The 18,269-nt window shown below is 37.5% G+C and overlaps 1 protein-coding gene across 5 annotated transcripts in view; it reads left to right on the top strand.

Annotated features, from left to right (window-relative positions):
• The window catches only part of CNTN5 (contactin 5), a 645,973-nt gene that overhangs the window by 111,313 nt on the left and 516,391 nt on the right, over positions 1–18,269 (top strand). Inside the window, exon 1 of one of the 5 annotated variants that reach the window (XM_067567949.1) lies at positions 12,488–12,506. The exons of the other annotated variants lie outside the window; for them this stretch is intronic. The gene's annotated coding sequence lies outside the window, so the exon portion shown is untranslated. Of the gene's footprint in view, positions 1–12,487; positions 12,507–18,269 lie in introns of those variants that run through there. 5 annotated transcript variants of the gene reach the window in all.

The following is an 18,269-nucleotide window of genomic DNA, read 5'->3' as shown; positions in this document are numbered from 1 at the left end:
TTTGCTTAGCCAAAATCCAAGGCCTCAGACTGTCACAGTTAGAGAAGGCCCATAGACAGGTGCCTTGTGATTTTGATTCTTTGTTTCTATACCCCATAACTCGCTAAGTGATAAGAATATTATTAAAAAGAATAGGCCTTTACAGGCAGGCCTAAATATCTATATTCTAACAAACCTCAAATCACTAGTCATTTAATATGTAATACTCTTAATATTTAGGCTTTCCTAGAAATTTGGTTGGGCTCTTTTGAAGTTAATCTTTTCCAATATTTGTTTTATTTTTTATTTTTGGGCCATTCTATATAATGTGATTCAGCACTGAATGAGTCCATGTGGCGCCATTAAAATAATTAAAAGAAAGAAAATAGGGAGGAAACTATGCACAAAATAAATGAAACCTAAATAACAACAACAAAAAAAAATGCGGAAGTGGAGAACTCCTGTTCTCAATATGAGGCTGTATTCCGCAAAGGCGGAGGGGTTAGGATATTTTAGTCTCGGTAACGGAGAGAAACAAGCGGACAAAGCAATACCCAAGCAAAGATTTATTTAAGGGTCACTAAAGGGTTACAAGTCTACACAAATATCACACAAGAGCCAAAGCACTATCACCCAAGAAGCAAAGATCCCGAAAAGCACACTTCCCGCTACGAGGAGGATAGGACAGTCCATCCTAGACCAGAGGGAAGTGCCCACAATTATTGGTATTCTTAGAGTCTGAGCAGCAACAGCACTTAGCCAGTAAGAGAACAAAGAGCACACTCGCCAGGAGGACGCTTACTACACTGATTATCTGGGGGCCCATTAGTATTTGGGAGGCAGACCAGGTGGTCTTACACTTACGCCCCGACCTATTCATGCGAGGAAGAAGGCGCTTACCAATACGAAGGCAAGGAGACCCATTCTTTGCCTTATGAAGCGAGTGGCGACCAGGGAACCGATCTGCCCGAGTCATCCGTTAGCGCCTTGACGGATCCACGGAGAATCTCAAGCAGGAAGGGGTCTTGGGGTCTCTCTATACCCCTGTTCCCTTAGGTCTTGCCATAAGTCTTACCTAGTAATGTGTGACGTGTATCTCAATCCACATAGGGATTGGGCCTTAACACTTGTTTTTCATTAGTCTATTGGTTGCTAATTAGGGGCTTTTTGCAATAAGGTGACGTTAGTTGCTTATCCCAAAAACTGCTGATTTTATTGCTAAAGCTGCTAATTTTCTACTGACTTTAAGGTCAGCAGACTTCTATATTCATCTCGAGGGTATTTCCAGATACAGAGAGAGTTCCTCTTATCCGTAGGGACTTTCCAGAGTACAGTCTCAAGTCTGACCCTCAAGAGGACTAACTCTTGCTCATAAGCCTGTTTGCTAACTTCTAGGGTCTAGCTCTGACCATTTTAAGCTGATCTCGTGAGACAATATCTTGCGCACCCTACAGAGGCATGGAAGGTAAACCAAGAAATGGCGTGAAGAAAGTGAATAAGGAATTATTTACTCCTTCATGACACAAGAAATATGGGTCATCCAATGGAATTAACAGACTGCAGATTTAAAACAAACAAAATGAAGTACTTCTTCACACAACACACATTCAATCTGTGGAACTCATTGCCAGAGGATGTTGTGAAGGCCAAAACTATAACTGGGTTAAAAAAAGAATTAGATAAATTTATGGAGGATAGGTCCATCAGTGGCTATTAGCCAAGATGGTCATAGATGTAACCTAATACTCTGGATGTCCCTAAGCCTCTGACTGCCAGAAGCTGGGAGTGGACGACGGGATGGATTACTCAATGATTGCCTGTTCTGTTCATTCCCTCTGAAGCACCTGGCTTTGGCCAGTGTTGGAAGACAGGATACAGGACTAGATGGACCATTGTCTGACCCAGTATGGCCATTCTTATGTTCTTAAATTATTTATCTCTTATTAGGTAAACTTTGCCATAAATGCAATGGGGGAAAGTCTATCAAAATTAGGTCATGATGTTAAAGCCAAGAGTATTGTGCTAAGGAGATGATGTAATATGAATATGGAAGCAACTATGCTAATGTTGTGTTAGGATTCTGATGAGGCCCAGAGTGAACTAGCTGTTAGTGTTAATCAGATTCTGAACAGGGTGTGAATGATATGAGGACACAGTCCTTTTATTAGCTGTCTGAGCTTTTTTTTCCTGACAAATCTGACGCCTGAATCTGAAAATTAGAGTGGTGTGTTAAAATATATTTGAGCATGTCCTCTCTTCTCACTGTCCTGGTCTCTAGTGGCTCATGGCTTGTGGAATCCTGAATCTTCTTTAAGAAGCCTCAGAGCTGTTATTTACTAAGTTTGTCATTTATTATTAATGAAGGATTCATCACCTGAGAGGCAGTGTTCTCCCACATGGAATCCCTGTCAAATTATAGGGAGATGCTCTGTTTATTTTATGGCATACATTACTGTTAGAATACAAAGATCAACAGTGCTGCAGCTCTATTTAGTTCAGTTCTGAGGCTAAAGATTGAATTGGAAGCAATAGACAAGAAAGCTGTGGAACTTGGTCATGGCAATACCAGCTGCTGTCAAGTCTACCTTCAGTTTTGTTTTAAGTAAGTTCCAGTTCAAATCAATAGTAGGAAAAGAGTGCAAATTGAAGAGCAATGCAAATAAAAACAAGAAGAAACAGACACCATGAAGTGGTCTAATTATTCAAGTTTAAGAAGTTACTAAGCAAGATACATATTTTAATGCTTATTTTGGGCTGTCACATGTACTCGTGCTCTGCGTTCAGCTGCTTATGGTTGAAAACTGTTGGGATGATGTGTGTATTGACAATTATGGTGTTTACTGAGGTTACACAGCAAATAATATTTCATAAAAGGAAATTTATATCAATTTTTAGAAATGTGCTTTTGAAAAAAGAATATATAATCTAAATAAGTCAGCACTCATGATTCATATATAACTTCAGTTTAAAAGCATGTTCTATCATACCACAACACATTTCTTCTGCTTACGCCTCATTGAAAAAGATGTCAAGTTACATCAAGAAGCAATCTTTGATCGGGAGGCAAGTTTCCAAGAGCACTGTTCACTTTCTGGAGGGCTTACTTAGTAAAGGCCACAGTTACATGCGGACAGAAAGCAATATACATACATCAGATTACTAATGTGTTTAGTGCTGGCATGTCTCATTTCATCCTGCATAAGAGACTATGCAAAAAGCAATGTGTAGTAAGTACTCTTTTGTGTCTTTAGATCAGTAAACCAATATAAACATAGTACTCAGAATTAGTGAATGTTGACATTGGTAGAGTTGGTTGAATACTGTTAAAAAATAAAGTGAACATTTTTTGCAAATAAGTACAAGAAGTTCAAGTCACTATGATACATGGAGTTTCAAGTATTTGGACTACATGGTATCCATGGCAAATCCTAAAATCCACAGATTTAACACAAGTGATTTGTTCTGCCTAAAGTAATGAAGCTCATTTTTTGTTCTTCTGTTTTAAATACTTTCATTCACGCAGGGAACGGAATCAATATCATATATATTAAGTGAGCAATTGCACAACTGATGGCATTTTCAAAGAGACTTAAAGGAATTAGGCAACCAGCTCATTGATCTTCTATGGGAATTGAGCACCTGATTCCTTAGGCACTTTTGGAAATCTCTCGCAACATAAATAATGAACATTCAAAGTGAACAGTTCAAACAGTTAATAGACTGAAAATGATTCTTCAGAATGGGATACTTATGTATAATGTACACATTTACAGAGATTGGAATTGGTTGAATGATTCACTAGCCAAAAAAAAAAGTTCCTCTCCAATGTTGTTTGTAATGAATAGTTGAACCTGCTCTAGATACAGTCATCGTTTTTACTATGTGAGAATCTCTTCAGCAAATTGAAAAAGGGTTGGGGCAACTAAAGGTACTTTTACTGTGTCATCTTTACAGTTAGTGGTTCTCACTAGACATTGCAGAGAATAAAGAGGTGAAACAGTGAAATGGCTAAAACTTATTATTGGTAAGTACAGATGATTAGAAAGTACTCTTGTTCGATGAAGATTTTTCTAATGAGATTTTTCAATAGCATTTAGATTTGTGTTGAGGCCGTATGTGTTTGATTTTATAGCACTAAGGAAAGGGTTAGCATGATGCTATAAAGAACTTTACGAAGTCTAGTGTCATGTAGTATTACCCATGTACATGATTAAATAGTCTCAAAGACTGCATTGGAGTTGATAACAGATAATCAATTTATTATTAAATGATGACCAACTGTATATAGAATTAGAGAAGGGGCTTTCACTTCCCAACTGCAATACATCCGTGTGTCCACCCATCAATACTGGATCAGACCCAGGGTCCATCTAGTCCGGTATCTTTTCTCTGATAGTGGCCAGTGCTGTGGCAATAAATTCCACAGTTTAATCACACACTGTGTGAAAAAGTATTTCCTTTTATTGTATTGAATTTCCCACTTTTTTTTGAGACAGGAAGAACAGATGTTCCTGATCTACCTTCTCTGGGCCATTCATTTTATTATGTTCCCTCTTATGTCATCTGCTTTGTAAGGTAAATAATCACAATCTTTTAAAAGACTTCTCATACGGTATTTTTTCCCATGCTATTGATCATTCTTATTCCTCTTCCTTGATCTTCGTCTAAATATCCTTCTTGAGCTGGAGTGATGAGCGATGTACATAGTCTTCCAGATGAGACTCCATCACTGATTTATATAAAAGGCATTAGAATATTTTTACTACATTTCTCCTCCCATTCCTTGTGTATTCCAACATCTTATTGGGTTTTTCTAACACAGCTGTACATTGAACAGAGGTCCACTCTGGTTTGTCTACAATGAGTTGATACCTATGCCAGCATATCCTTCTTATGGTGCTTCTCTACTTATGTGCTCCTAACTTTTTCCAAATATTTTTGTTTGTCTGAAGGAATCATTTTCTTGTTTCATAAGCCTTATGAATGCTATATGCTCAGATATAACTCTGTTGGTATTCTCTGATTGGAACTTTATTCATGAATGTGGTGTCAAATTTCCGAGTTGGCTGAAATGTATAGTTGAAATAGTAATAATACAAAGTATGCAAGATAAAATTCCATGATATAGTGACATCTTGGATGAAGTGATTCTGATTTTATAGTGTCTATAGCTCTCAGGATTTTCAGAGACCTGGGGAGAGTGATTGAAAGGACCATGCCCTTTTTGTGGCCATTGGAAATCAAATTCTGTATATTCCATCCTTTTCCAGAAATCTATAACCTGCAAAATAGATACAATTTGCAAGACATACCACAGACATAAAATTACCCTTCTTAAGTGATATTAGAGTATTCTGACCAATGTCAGTGAATAGATGCTGTCAGTGCTTTCCACGGATGCTGAAGACAAAGCCTGTAGTCAGTGAGAGCCGTGTAAGAGACTGTCCAATTGTTTGTCTGGGTATCAGTGATGAGAGACACAATTCTCCCCTCAGCACCTTCAAGTCCTTTCATCACTGAGACTAGTAGAGCTCACTTTTTAACATCTGCTGCAAAAACTTTAAACTCTGAGATGGGGGAAGCTCCTTTGAATTCCCCACTAATAGTTTGATGGGTGCACAATAAAGATTTAAGCTGACTTTGCATCACTGAACTCCCTAAATTTCAACAGTGAATCAATTGCGTAGCTGACAGCAAACGTCAGTGATTAGGATAGGATATATTCATTTATCATTATCTCATCCTGATTTACATTTTATTGATGTAGAATATGTTGTGGAAAGAGAAACTTTCATTGCTTTTCATTGTTCCAAAATCCTAGATTAAACTTCCACCCAGCTGGCTATTTCTAGGACTTCTCTCTGTAAAACTGCCCTAACATACTTCTTCTTTCAGTGAAGAAAGAGTGTGTATCTAATAAAACATGAGCTTCCTCAGTTCCTCCTACTCTGATTCTGACTTTGGCTCTCTCCCAGCCCCTGTAAGCTGAAGCAGACAGGCAGGTGAGAGCTGATGCCTCTGTACATCGCAGGGGGAGCTGTGGACTGGAGTAATGGGACCTGCAGGCCAGTTCTGGCTTTGTGGGCTGTATGTCTGACACCCAACTAAGGTCGGCAATTCATCAAGAGGCGTGATCTTGGACAGCAAAGATCAAAGTGTACAATTTGATATGGTTACAAGAAAGTCAGTGCAATTTTTGGCTGCATTTTATAAGCAGAAGTATCACGTGAATGGAGATCATAGTCCCTATCTGCCACTCTGGTGAGATCACATGTAGAATACCACATTCATTTCTAGGGACCTCATTACCAGAAACATGCAGATAAATGGGAGGGAGCATAACATAACACAAATGATTACTGGGATTGAAGAGGAAAGATCATATGGATAGGTTATCTAACCTATCACTAAGAAGTAGTTGTGACAAATACCCATCTGACATAATTTAAGGGTTTAAACATCACAGCAAAGTAATTATTAAATGTAATATGTAAGAGGGGTATAATTAGGAGTAGTAAGATAAGCAGGAAGGTCCTTTCATAGATCAGTAACTGGCTAAAAGATGGGAAACAAAGGGTAAGAATAAATGGTCAGTTTTCAATATGGACAGAGGTAAATAATGGAATCTCACAAAGGTCGCTACTGGGACCAGTATTATTCAATGATCTGGAAAAAGGGGTAAACAGTGAGGTGGCAAAATTTGCAGATGATACAAAACTACACAAGATAGGTAAGTCCATAGTTAAGTTACAAAGGGATGTCTCAAAACTGGTTTACTGAGCAACGAAACGGCACATGAAATACAATGTTCATAAATGCAAAGTGATGCAGATTGGAAAACACAATCCTAACTCTACATATAAAATGATGGGGTCTACATTAGCTGTTACAAATCATGAAAGAAATCTTGGAGACATGTGGAGAATTCTCTGAAAACATCCACTCAATGTGTAGAAGAAACTTTTTTTTTTTCTTGGGGGGGGGGGGTGACTAACAGAATGTTGGGAATCATTAGGAAAGAGACAGATGATAAAACACAAAATATCATATTTCCTCTTTATAAATCCATTGTACACCCACATCTTCAATATTGTGTTCAGATCTGGTCACCCTTATCTCAAAAAAAATCTATTGGAATTAGAAAAGATACAGAAAAGGATAACAAAATTATTAGAGGTATGGAACAGCATCCATATGAGGAGAGATTAATAAGACTGGGACTTTTCAGCTTGGAAAAGAGAAGACTAAGGAGGGATATAATAGAGGTCTATAAAATCATGACTGGCGTGGAGAAAGTAAATAAGGAAGTTTTATTTACTCCTTCTCATAACATAAGAACTAGGGATCACCAAATTATATTAATAGGCAACAGGTTTAAAACAAACAAAAGGAAGTATTTCTTCACACAATGCAAAATCAACCTGTTGAACTCTTTGCCAGAGGATGTTGTGAAGGCCAAGACTATAAGGGGGTTCAAAAAAGAACTAGATAAATTCATGGAGGATAGGTCCATCAAAGGGCTATAAACTAGGATTGGCGGGAAATGCTGTTTGGCAGAGGCTGGGAATGGCCGACGAGATGGATCACTTCAGGATTATATGTTTTATTCATTCCCTCTGAAGCACTTGGCATTGGCCTTTGTTGGAATACAGGACAATGGACTAGGTGGACCATTGGTCTGACCCAGTATGGCCGTTCTTAGGTTCTAGTACGGTGAATTGGAAAAGTATATTTAGGCTCAACCATTAAGGAATGCCTCACAGTGAATGATCCTTTTTCATCAAATAATCGAAACCCTATTGCTGACAACTTTTAAAATCAGACTAGACAAAACATTGAAAATAAGACAGCAAAGAGCAATGGACTGCATGACAATTAAGTCTCTTTCATTTCTGACCTCCATGGTTGTAGAGTTTTCTTTGGTTGAACTTTCTGCATAAAGACAGGTAGGGAATACTATATACAACTAATTTTTAGTGCTATAAATTTAGCACTTGGAGCTCCTCTTCCATCTGGAACCTGAAAGTGCCAAGAGGTGTGAAACTGGAAGTGAATGAATTAACTGAATATTTCAGAACTTTCAAAAGGTTTAGTTCTAAAAAAGAGCTGCTTTTTTTTAACCAGTTTGCCCCTTTCCTCTTTACAAATAACTAAAGAACACAGAGCATTTGAACACTCTGTATGACAAGCCAGAATCTACACATCTTGTTTTCAGAGTTTGTCCTCTTCTATAATCAGGAAACAATGGGGGAAAGAAGCAAAGAACCAATTTGACTGTTAGTTAAGGTTACTAGCTTTGCATTAAACTGAGAGAAATTAGGTAGTTTCTGGGTACCACTATAATCTATCTGCTAGACAAAGTCAAATGTAATGATAAACCAAATTGACTTTCCCTTGTTGCTAGCATTCATCTAGCTGCACCCAACTGTAAAAGAATGATTATAAATCTGTGTATTCAATTTAATTTCAGAAGAACTCTAGAAAACAATTTAAGCTTCCAGGGATATTTTCCAATACCTGTGTAATCCCCATTTGTTGCTGGTAAATCTGAGCCATGCTTCATTTCAGAGTTCAAACTCAACATACTGTGTAAATAACTCTTAGGGACTGTCCTAACTCTAAACTTAGTTACAAAGAAATACTAATAATCAACAGAAGAAATAGTCTTCACATTTTTAATAACAATAGTATAACATTACTATTCTATTTTACACTGTGGACTATGTTGGATCACAAAGATGTACACATTTCTTATACATGACATCACTGAAATGCAGCTCTCTCTTGGAGTGGAAGGCATGAGCAAACTGGAAAATTGACATACTGCAAAAACAGAGAACTGTCGCCCAAGATGGTGGTAGCCCCCTCTCCAATCCCTCCTCCCTTCCCCATCTTACAAGAAGTGCCAGGAGATCTTTAATGTCCATGCTGAACAGATAGGATTTTGTTACCTTAAGATCTTTGCTGAATGATCTACATATACTGAGCTGCCTGGAACACAATTTATCTGCCTTGGGAACGGTGAATTAACCCTGGTAGTATTTGTATCTCTAGTTCAATGAAAGCTAATGTTTAGAATAGTAAGCTTTCCCTTTCCCACTTATCAAGACACCTAGTAGCACAGTGTATACAGAAATTGCTCACCCATGACTTCTGATAAAGCCGCTTCTGTAACACAGCAGCTATTCCATACTGCCATCAGCAACACTAGAGAACAGGTTTTTAGGACGGAGGTTAAAAATGACATCCAGTTGAACTCCAGAAAAAGCTGAGGATAGTCTTTAACATTCTAAACCCCAGGCTACAGATAACATTCCAGTTTACTGCTTGAAATGTCTTTGATGACAGCCGATATACTTCACATTTGCTACTAACTGTTGAGCTTATAACAGAAATATTTTCCTCCCTTAATACTCGAATTGTTTCCCCATCATCAAAATAGCATGTGGGTAACTCCCCTTTGGGACTTCCTTTTGCAAGCTAACAGTGATGATGAGAATCATGGCCCTTGAAATGCATAGATAAGTCACTGTTCAGTTCATTTAGAGGGAATGGAACAATATAGAAAGAAAGAAGTATGAACAAATAGAAGAAAGTTTCATTATCATCAGACATCTGTCTTGATGCCTGTCAAAAGTTCCAGTTCATAATCTCTTCTGCTATTGAATTCTGTCTTTCTGGAAAGCACATTATTCAAGCTTTTTTGTATTAAAATATTTAGAGAGAGAATAAAAAAGACGGTGACATTTTGTAGACAAAAAACATTCTTATCATGTTGGCAGATGACATGCTAACAATACAGACAACACTATTACTGATTCTTAAATGTTAGGCATATAGGTACTTTGCTGTGCAGTAAAGTATAATAGTATGTGGATTGACAGAAGAGGAATAAAATACCAGAACTTTTACAGTAACCATTTTAATAGTTTGATTAATTCTAACGTAGCTGGTGCTCTGATAAATATCTTAATTGTTTTAATAACTGAATCTCCTCCTTCTATGAAAAGCAATACATGAGCTTCATTGTGTTACATAGAAAGGATTTCTTCTTGGTGTTTTTGGTGACTATCTTAACCAATCTAGTTGAATCAGTTCAATTGTGTGATATTGTCAGGATCCCTGGATAGCATTTTTTCCATGTAAATAACTGTATCTAATCCATTTATTCTCATCTTCCCAGTAGCTTTAGAATTTGGAACATAAATGGCATTTTCTTATTCAGTGATGTCATACCCATGTCAATTTTATTTTTTTGAAACGTTTAGTTTTCATTGATTTGTAATTATTAAAAATACCCAGGCCCACATCCTGAGGGACTCAGTTTCAATAAAGCATACATATCTTTTTTTCAAGCTCTTGTATAAATCCTGGTACAGTCTGTCAAGTCTTAGTTCATCCCCTATCCTGCAGTGATGATATAACTTGCTTCTCTCAGAAACATTGGGCTGTATGCTATCCTGACCTACACCAGCACAATTCCATTGAGGGCAGTGAATTAACATGGATGTTACTTAGCTCAGAACATGGCCTGTCTGATGTGTTTTCAGTAGAATATTCAGTTTACAAACAATAGGTTAAACATGTGCATGGTTTTTTAGAAATATTTTTGCAACCTTTTGAGATATTTTACCAGCATGTTAAGATTCTCTCCCCAACCAGCCAACTTATCACTATAGATTCTGTCAGGAGAAAATTAAAAAAACAAACAAAAAACCCCACCTGTATATGGTGATCAATACAAAGTGACTCAATTCCCAACCACTTAGTCCAAAAAAGGTAATCAGTGGTATGTTTGGATACTTGGAAGTTACTTGCACTCAGAGAGAAACCAGCAGACAGGAACACAGGGAGATGTGAACACACAGAGACTCAGTTTATTCTCCTACTCTAAGACCAGGCAGAACTGGCTGAGCCATCTCATAATAGTTTAGCTCTGTTAGCTACGGCAAGCTAGGCAGGACTCAAAATACACAACAATCAGAATGTTTTAGTGTTAAGGATTTCCTGCTCTATTTTTCCTTCTCTTTTTTGTGGTAATTAGATTGGTTGGGTGTACAATTGTCTAAAATTTTCATTTGGAAAATCCTCTGTTCAAGTCAATATTTCAGGAAATATTTTTCACTATTCCAGTCTGTTAACAGCAGCTAGTCTGTTCTAGCAGCCGCAGATTTGATTTTCTTTGTTGGTCATGTTTTGCCGTCACCAGTTTATGTTCCTATCTGATGATGAAGTTTCAGCAGGAAATTAAATTCCCACAGATGGATACACTCACCCCACGATCAAATAGAATGCACGAGACTCTGAATCTGCCTCACGTAAATTTCCACACTTCACCTAGTTCCTACTAGGCATTAAAGATACAATCCACTCCAGTTTCCCCCGCTACTGTCTTTTCAAGGCTGCTAAGCAGTATTTTCGTTCCAAGCCTTGATTTTTCATGGCTTATAACTTCCACATAAGTTGCCGTTTGGACAGTAATTTCACAAGCTTGTTCTCATCACAGAAAAGTGCATGTGGATAGCGTGAAGAGAATTTCATTGAGCTATTTTTGAGTTACTAAAGGCAGGAAGAAGTGTATTCGATCAGTGAGGGTGTTTTAGAGGTGTTCACTTAAAGCTCAATCCTAGAAGGTGCTTCTGAGTGCTCTTCTGAGGTGCTAATCATTCCTCCAAGGTGCTGAGACCCTTCAGCTCCCATTTAAGTCAGTAGGAGCAGATGGTCCACCTGTATCGATCTGACTAAAGGATCCAGAATGGATCAGAATGGTAGCACGATGAAATATATTTTCCACAAGGCTTGTTTATATTATAAACTGGTGATGCTGGGGAGAGAGGAGGGGAAGGAGAGGGGAATGCATGCGCGTGCGCGAACACACACACACAGCCTATGGGTAGACCAGTACCCTTTCTTTAAATGCTTGAGGCCCAAATCTTGCCCTTCTTCTGAAGACACATGGACCGAAGGACAAAAGATCCATGCAGTTTGGCTGCACTGAGTTGATAGCAAAATGTGGGCAATTCTCAGAATGCATCTGCAACGCCTGCCTGTCGCAAAGCACTTTTATGTAAGGGCTCAGTCCTCTGTAATAGGACGATATGAAGGAGGAGTAGCTCATCTCAACCCCTACAGCTAGCTGTAGAAGCTATTGCAGCCTCTGAGGCTTCAGTAGTAGCTCACAGTGTGACTCTGCTGCCCATGAGTAGCCTGGTGGAGAACATTTCACATCCTTACTCCCCTTGTAGGACCCACATGCATGAAGCCTATTTTTATACAGGCTTTGCACATGGGAGAGGGTTTGGATGAAAAGCGTAAATCTACAGCCTCTGATAATGATATGTCTCCTTTAACCTTTCATAAACTATTTATCTTTTTTTTCTTTTTTTTTAATGATAAGAGAATTAATATTGAAGATCAGCATTAAAATATGTTCTTGTATCATTAAAGCTGTGAAACAAAGTGAAGATAGGCAGACAATTCAAAGGGAAAGTTGTCGCAGTCTCCATAAGCCAGGCTGGTTTCAACAGGTATTTTGACATTTTCTTTTTGCCTCCTAGCTTGAAAGTTAAGAATGAAGTTCCAGCACTCACTTGGAGTCCCCTTGTTGTAATAGATTTTGTCCTGTTTTCAAGTGACTCAGCCCAATACGTAAAACCTTGTAAAAGAGGAACTTGAAGGGGCTTTATTCAAACATCCTTTGGTTTCCTGTGCTCTTCTCGTATATTAGAATGAGTTTTGTTCTTTTGTAGTTTTTAATTGTTACTTCTCAGAAATGTGATCACTAACTAAGGTATGTAAGAAACAAAGTGTGAGAGACGTGGGTTTCAAGATCTGGATCTAGGTATCAGACTTGCTTTTGTCAACTAGGGAAAAAATCTGATAACATTTTGGGTTCATTATAGTTACTATATTTTTAGTTCTTTCTTTTCAGCTGCAAATGCTGTTTCCTTATTCATCTTTCAAAAAGTATGTTTAATGTGTGTCTGTGGTTGGGTTTCTAGACCAACATTTCTAAGAATGAAGGAAGGGCTAATTTGGACACTAGAAAACACAAAGTAGTCCAAGATCCTAGTGTCCCAACGCATTAAGAAACAGGAGATGCCCCAAGATCCTACTGCCCCACAGTACTAGCACACAGGAGATTCTCAGGAGCTGATTACAGTTATGGGGAGAATGATATTCCTGGGAGTAGAAGCTCCGACCTGAGCTGCTTCATGGACCTATGGACTCTCTACAATATTTGCCACCTGCTAAGAGAGGGAGATGTTGCCAACCCTGCAAGCCAGCCCTACAATTTTACTACTCTTTTAGCCCTGCTCTACACCCAAAGTTAGTGATTTAATTAAAGATGTTGTTTTTAAACCACAATGGTGCAAGACCCTGCATTCATAGTATTTAAATTGGGCTCCAGTTGGAACTTCCACAAGCTCACTTAAAAACCCTGAGCGAAGCTTGTGGGGTTAGAGTGGATCTTTCATGGGTGACATCTTGTAATATTAAAATACAAAGAGCAAAGTCCAGCAATATTTATTTAATTCACAGAAATATTTCTAACTCATAAACAACATGAAGAATAAGAAGCGTGATGTAAATCTCAATGAGATTTACAAAGGCCAGGGAAGGTATCCAGAAGGTATACATGTGTTAACATGTTCATGAGCTATCTGTTATAATCAAAATTACTCCTGCAGGAGATGACTGAGAAATAACATCCATTACCTTGTTTGGACTTATTCAGCTTTAAAAAAAATCATCTAAAGTGCAGATATTGGGATTAATTTGTTGTAAGGTTATGATCACCCAGCAGCCTAAAATGTCCAGGTGTGTCTTTGGTACCTGACATTCAAAGTCAAGTGTGTGTTTAAATCCCTTCTTTTATAGTGATAAATTGCTTCCTATTTCTTTTTGCTTGGTATTTTTCTCCTTACCTCCTAAGCTTTCCTGAATTACCTACCATTTATCCAGTAACTTCATGTGCCAGCTCAATGATGCAGGATTGTGTAAAAATCATGTACAGCATTTATCTTCATGCTTGTCTTAACCTTTCCAATATTTTCAGCATGCAGTACATGTAAGACAAGGTGCTCTATGAATTAGCAGAGTAAAATATATAGGTCACTTCACACAGAGAAACTTGAATATTTTTGGACTTGAACATGTGTAGCCTGATTTTTATACTTATTGTTGATAGTTCACTAGTTCTTTTTCTGCAACAGGCATGCAGAATATATTGCTTTAAAGAAAGATATTACTTATCAATCCATTTCTTCTGTTTTCTTAAAAGATAATATCAAAGTCCTATATGTGATATTTTTTCTTGTTGACTTGAGTTCTAGGGAAGTAGCGCCATTAAAAATATTATGTTTCAAACCTTTAAAATAAGCTGACTACAGTAAATGAAATAGATATAGTTACCAGTACAGTTGGTGAGAATAACTTTGAGTGAATTATTTTTAGTCAGAGCGAATGCAGTTCTGTCAAAATTGAAACACTTTGAAAAATCATGTTGATTTCTGTGAGCTCTTATTTCAGAGAAAAACGGGGGGGCGGGGCGAAGGGGAATCTAGCATCAAAATGTCCTATTTTGACATTTTTGGAACAAAATATTTTGATTTTCATTTTGAAATGACTTTTTGCTTTGAATGTTTTTATACTATATTATATATTGTAATATAAAATGCAAAAGTCAAAGTCAATAAAAATATTTCAGTTTTGCATTACAAAATGTTTTCATGTTTTTGAAATTTTGTTTGTTTGAGTCTAATTTTTAAAATTGGTGAGTTTAGTTTAGGTTCAGAACAAAGCCAAATGTGAAATTGTGTGCATAAATGGAATTTCCATTCTGCAGAGCTCTAGTTATTAGTGATTTTGAGACTGTATCAGCAAGTCAAGTATTTTCAAATATGTATTATTAAACTTCAAAAACAAACATTAACGCTAGAGTTAAGGTCATAGCTACTTTTCAATAATGTAAGGTGAAAAGCAGATATACTTAATTCTTTGTGTCTATAATGGTGTGATCACTAAATCTGGGTAATGGGCATGTTAGGGACTTTTGTGTGTTTCTTGGATCAATGGTGTAGACGTTTTTATGTAAATTCCAGAATAAGAATGATCAACACAGTTGAAAAGATGAGTGGAAAAGAGAGTCTTGAAAGCAATCATCATTATAAGTAACTTGTTTTCATTTTTACTCCTTACCATAAAGTAATCTCATGGACTGTCATTTTCCCCTAAATATTTCTGCAATACCATTAAAAAGGGCCACCTTGTATACCCAGGACAATATGTTTCATTTAGGTTTGGTAATGCATTATCAAGGGATTTGCAGTTTCTCTGTGTAAGGAGCAGCATTTCAACTCTCTCCCTGTTTGCTTGAGTGGCAGAGATAAAAACAATTTAGGCACTACTGACATTACTAATGTTGTTCCAACTAAAATTGTTATTGTCATCTTGACAGCATCACTGGCTTTGCTGGTCTTGAGTTGCTGTTTTTTAATAGGAGATAGCCTAGCATCATTGGTTAAAATAGCAGCAGCAAATGGTGCAATCAGCTTTTCTATCTTGGGTTTTCTTGATCATCTAAGTGAACCTAGAGAGACTTTAACAATAGGATTCAAAGGAGAGTCTGCCCACCATTCTCTTTTTTTATTGTTCTCTTCCTGATGCTTGACATTTTTGAGGCTGGGGAAAATGCTAGAGATCTGTTGCCTACAAGGAAGGAAAGAATAAGGGAGGACAAATATCCAAAAAGCTTACATAACAAGTTGGGTGAGGCCACTTGAGCTTTGTAGCATGTTGATTTCTGTGAGTTGCCCTTTTGGTGTCAGGGGTTTAGAAGTATCATGGCAATGGGAAGGACTAAGACTGCCCTTTGATGGGATCTATTCAACCACAAGGGCAATTGGGTGTATAAGCACGCTATGGTAGAGCAGTGTGCATTGAAGTGTGAGGCATTCCTGCAGATTTATTTCTGGCTTTAATTTCAAATAGATTTGGACTCACAGTAGATATACAGGAAGTAAGTACTGACTATAAAAATATAACAACATCGTTTATCATTCACAAGTGTCAGGTGTAATTGTTTGATAACTTTACTCTGTACCAGTAAAGGAAAAAGAGTAAAATACACCACTTCAGATACCTCAGTTTTGGATTTATACCAAGTTACCTTGTAATCTCTTTTATCTTCTCATGCTGATAGAATATAAGGTCTCCAGGGAAGACTACCATGATCTCTGTCTTGTAATTCACCATGCACATGTAGGGTGCCTTATAAGTTACGTGTGGTCACTTTGAGCTCTAAATCAATGTATAATTCACGCCATAGTTTCTTTCAAATCAGTTAAAAGGACACTTTCACCTTAAAAATCAAACTGGTCTGATTTATTTTTAACCTACTACTGTTGCAAGTAAGATATTGAAAGTGAAATAAATTAGTGAAAAATATATGTTTCTGTTCTTCACATCCTCTGTTACCTGCATTTCAGAGCACTTTGTGTAAATGACTTTTCCCAGAGAGACCTTATCATTTCACCCTTTCGCTGGGATGTTTGCATTTAATAATTATCTTTATAAGCTTCTTCGCACTAGTAATGGGCAGTGAAATAAACACTGTGTAAGCATGAGTTTGTCTAGTTTCTGGATTTATATTGTCCACCTCATGAAAGAGTCTTAGAAAACACTTCTTGGATAGTGTATTTGTCAGAGAGGGGACCACACCCTGGAAAAATAAGGGTGAAATCTGAGCTTCCACAATCCTCCTATCTCCTCTCAGCTATCTTTCACTGAAATCTTGAAAAGTTGAAAATGTAGATGCATGGAAACCAAGGGCAGAGGCTCTAAATCGGAGAGGTAAGGTGTTAAAAATACAATGTGTATTTTGTTGGTTTTGTTTTAATAGGAAATGGTGTTTTTAAAAAAGTTTTCAACCTATTTAGTTTGAATTCTCTTCTATGTTTGACTTGTGTGAGTTTCCCCAGCTGGATGATTATTATATAGTATACAGTCTCAGTGTTGTACTAAAACCCTGCAATTATAAACCATCTTCTTTAATTTGTTGTATTAGAAACAGGCCAGGCTGACACAGGACCTTGTTTTAGCAGTGTAATTAAACTATAAAGAATGAGCAATTATAATGTTTCTAGTGTCCTTTTGTCCTTGTTTTAGTTTGTAAAAATCAATTAAAATTACAGGTGTGCATATTAATTCTTTTAAAAAATTCTACATGGAACGATTATAAGTAGTGCACTACTTTATATTTCTAGATCCTGATCAAAGCATGGGAAATAACCTGTCTTCTTCTTCAAGCTTTCCTGCAGGACTATGCTTACATCTACAAAGTAACTCTGCTATATTTAATAATAATCTTTTAAAATCCAAGCCTGGTCTCTTGCTATCAGGGAAAAAGAGAAATCATAGTTTTGTGTTTTTTTCCCCTCTGGCAAAATGCTCTGATACTACCGTGATGGGCATCACTATGTGGACAGATGGATGGATAGATAATGCAAGTCTTTATTGGAAAATCTCATATACAAAACTAAAAGGGAAAACTTTTTATGATGTAGAGAGAATAACATTGCACGTTGTAATAGGAAAAAAAGACAGGATGGTTTGCTGTATGTTATTTTCCCAAGAACGGTGTAGCATTGTGCCGCCTTGGCCTCCCCACTGATCCTGCCACTCTGCATGTGGCTCTCTAAGCAAGGGAAACAGCATTCTGCAACAGCATTTTATTAGCTATTGTAAAATGCCACTCTGTCTGATAACTGTACTGCTCTCCTGGGTCATCGCCACAGGTTACAGCTTGGCTTGTAAAAATACTTATGATTCAACTAATTTATCAAAGAGAAAGGGGAATAGGTTTTCTCCCTGACACCACTCACCACCCCTCCCCTGCCCCAACTGCAAATGAGGCCTCCGTCAAAGCCGGTAGCTGGCACTGTGCTGAGTGACTGCCTTTTCTCAAAAGAGAAAAGGGCCGCCTTTAATAGGAGAAGGCATAAAAACTCAACACAGCATCTCCCCAAAAAGCCACTTTTAAGGGAGGATAATAGTGGGTTTCATTTTCCACTTCTTGTCAGACAAGTGGCTGAATCTGAAGTCTGCTTATCCTGCTATACCTCACCTGGGTTAATTAGCAGGATTCTCCACACATCTTTCATGCTATCGTCCTGCATACAATCCTTGGTAGCCCCAGGCATAGCTTTAACTGGCTGACTTGTAACTAATGCATTAGCAAATATTTCAACCAAATATCAGTGGAAGATGTATACACTGCTATTATGTTT

This window comes from Emydura macquarii, unplaced genomic scaffold (assembly GCF_026122565.2).
Source record: "Emydura macquarii macquarii isolate MOO-44397 ecotype Brisbane River unplaced genomic scaffold, CSIRO-AGI_Emac_v2 contig_318, whole genome shotgun sequence".
Classification (NCBI taxonomy): Eukaryota; Metazoa; Chordata; order Testudines; family Chelidae; genus Emydura; species Emydura macquarii.
The sequence above is the reverse complement of the archived record's forward strand: the minus strand, read 5'-3'. Positions and strand labels throughout refer to the sequence as shown.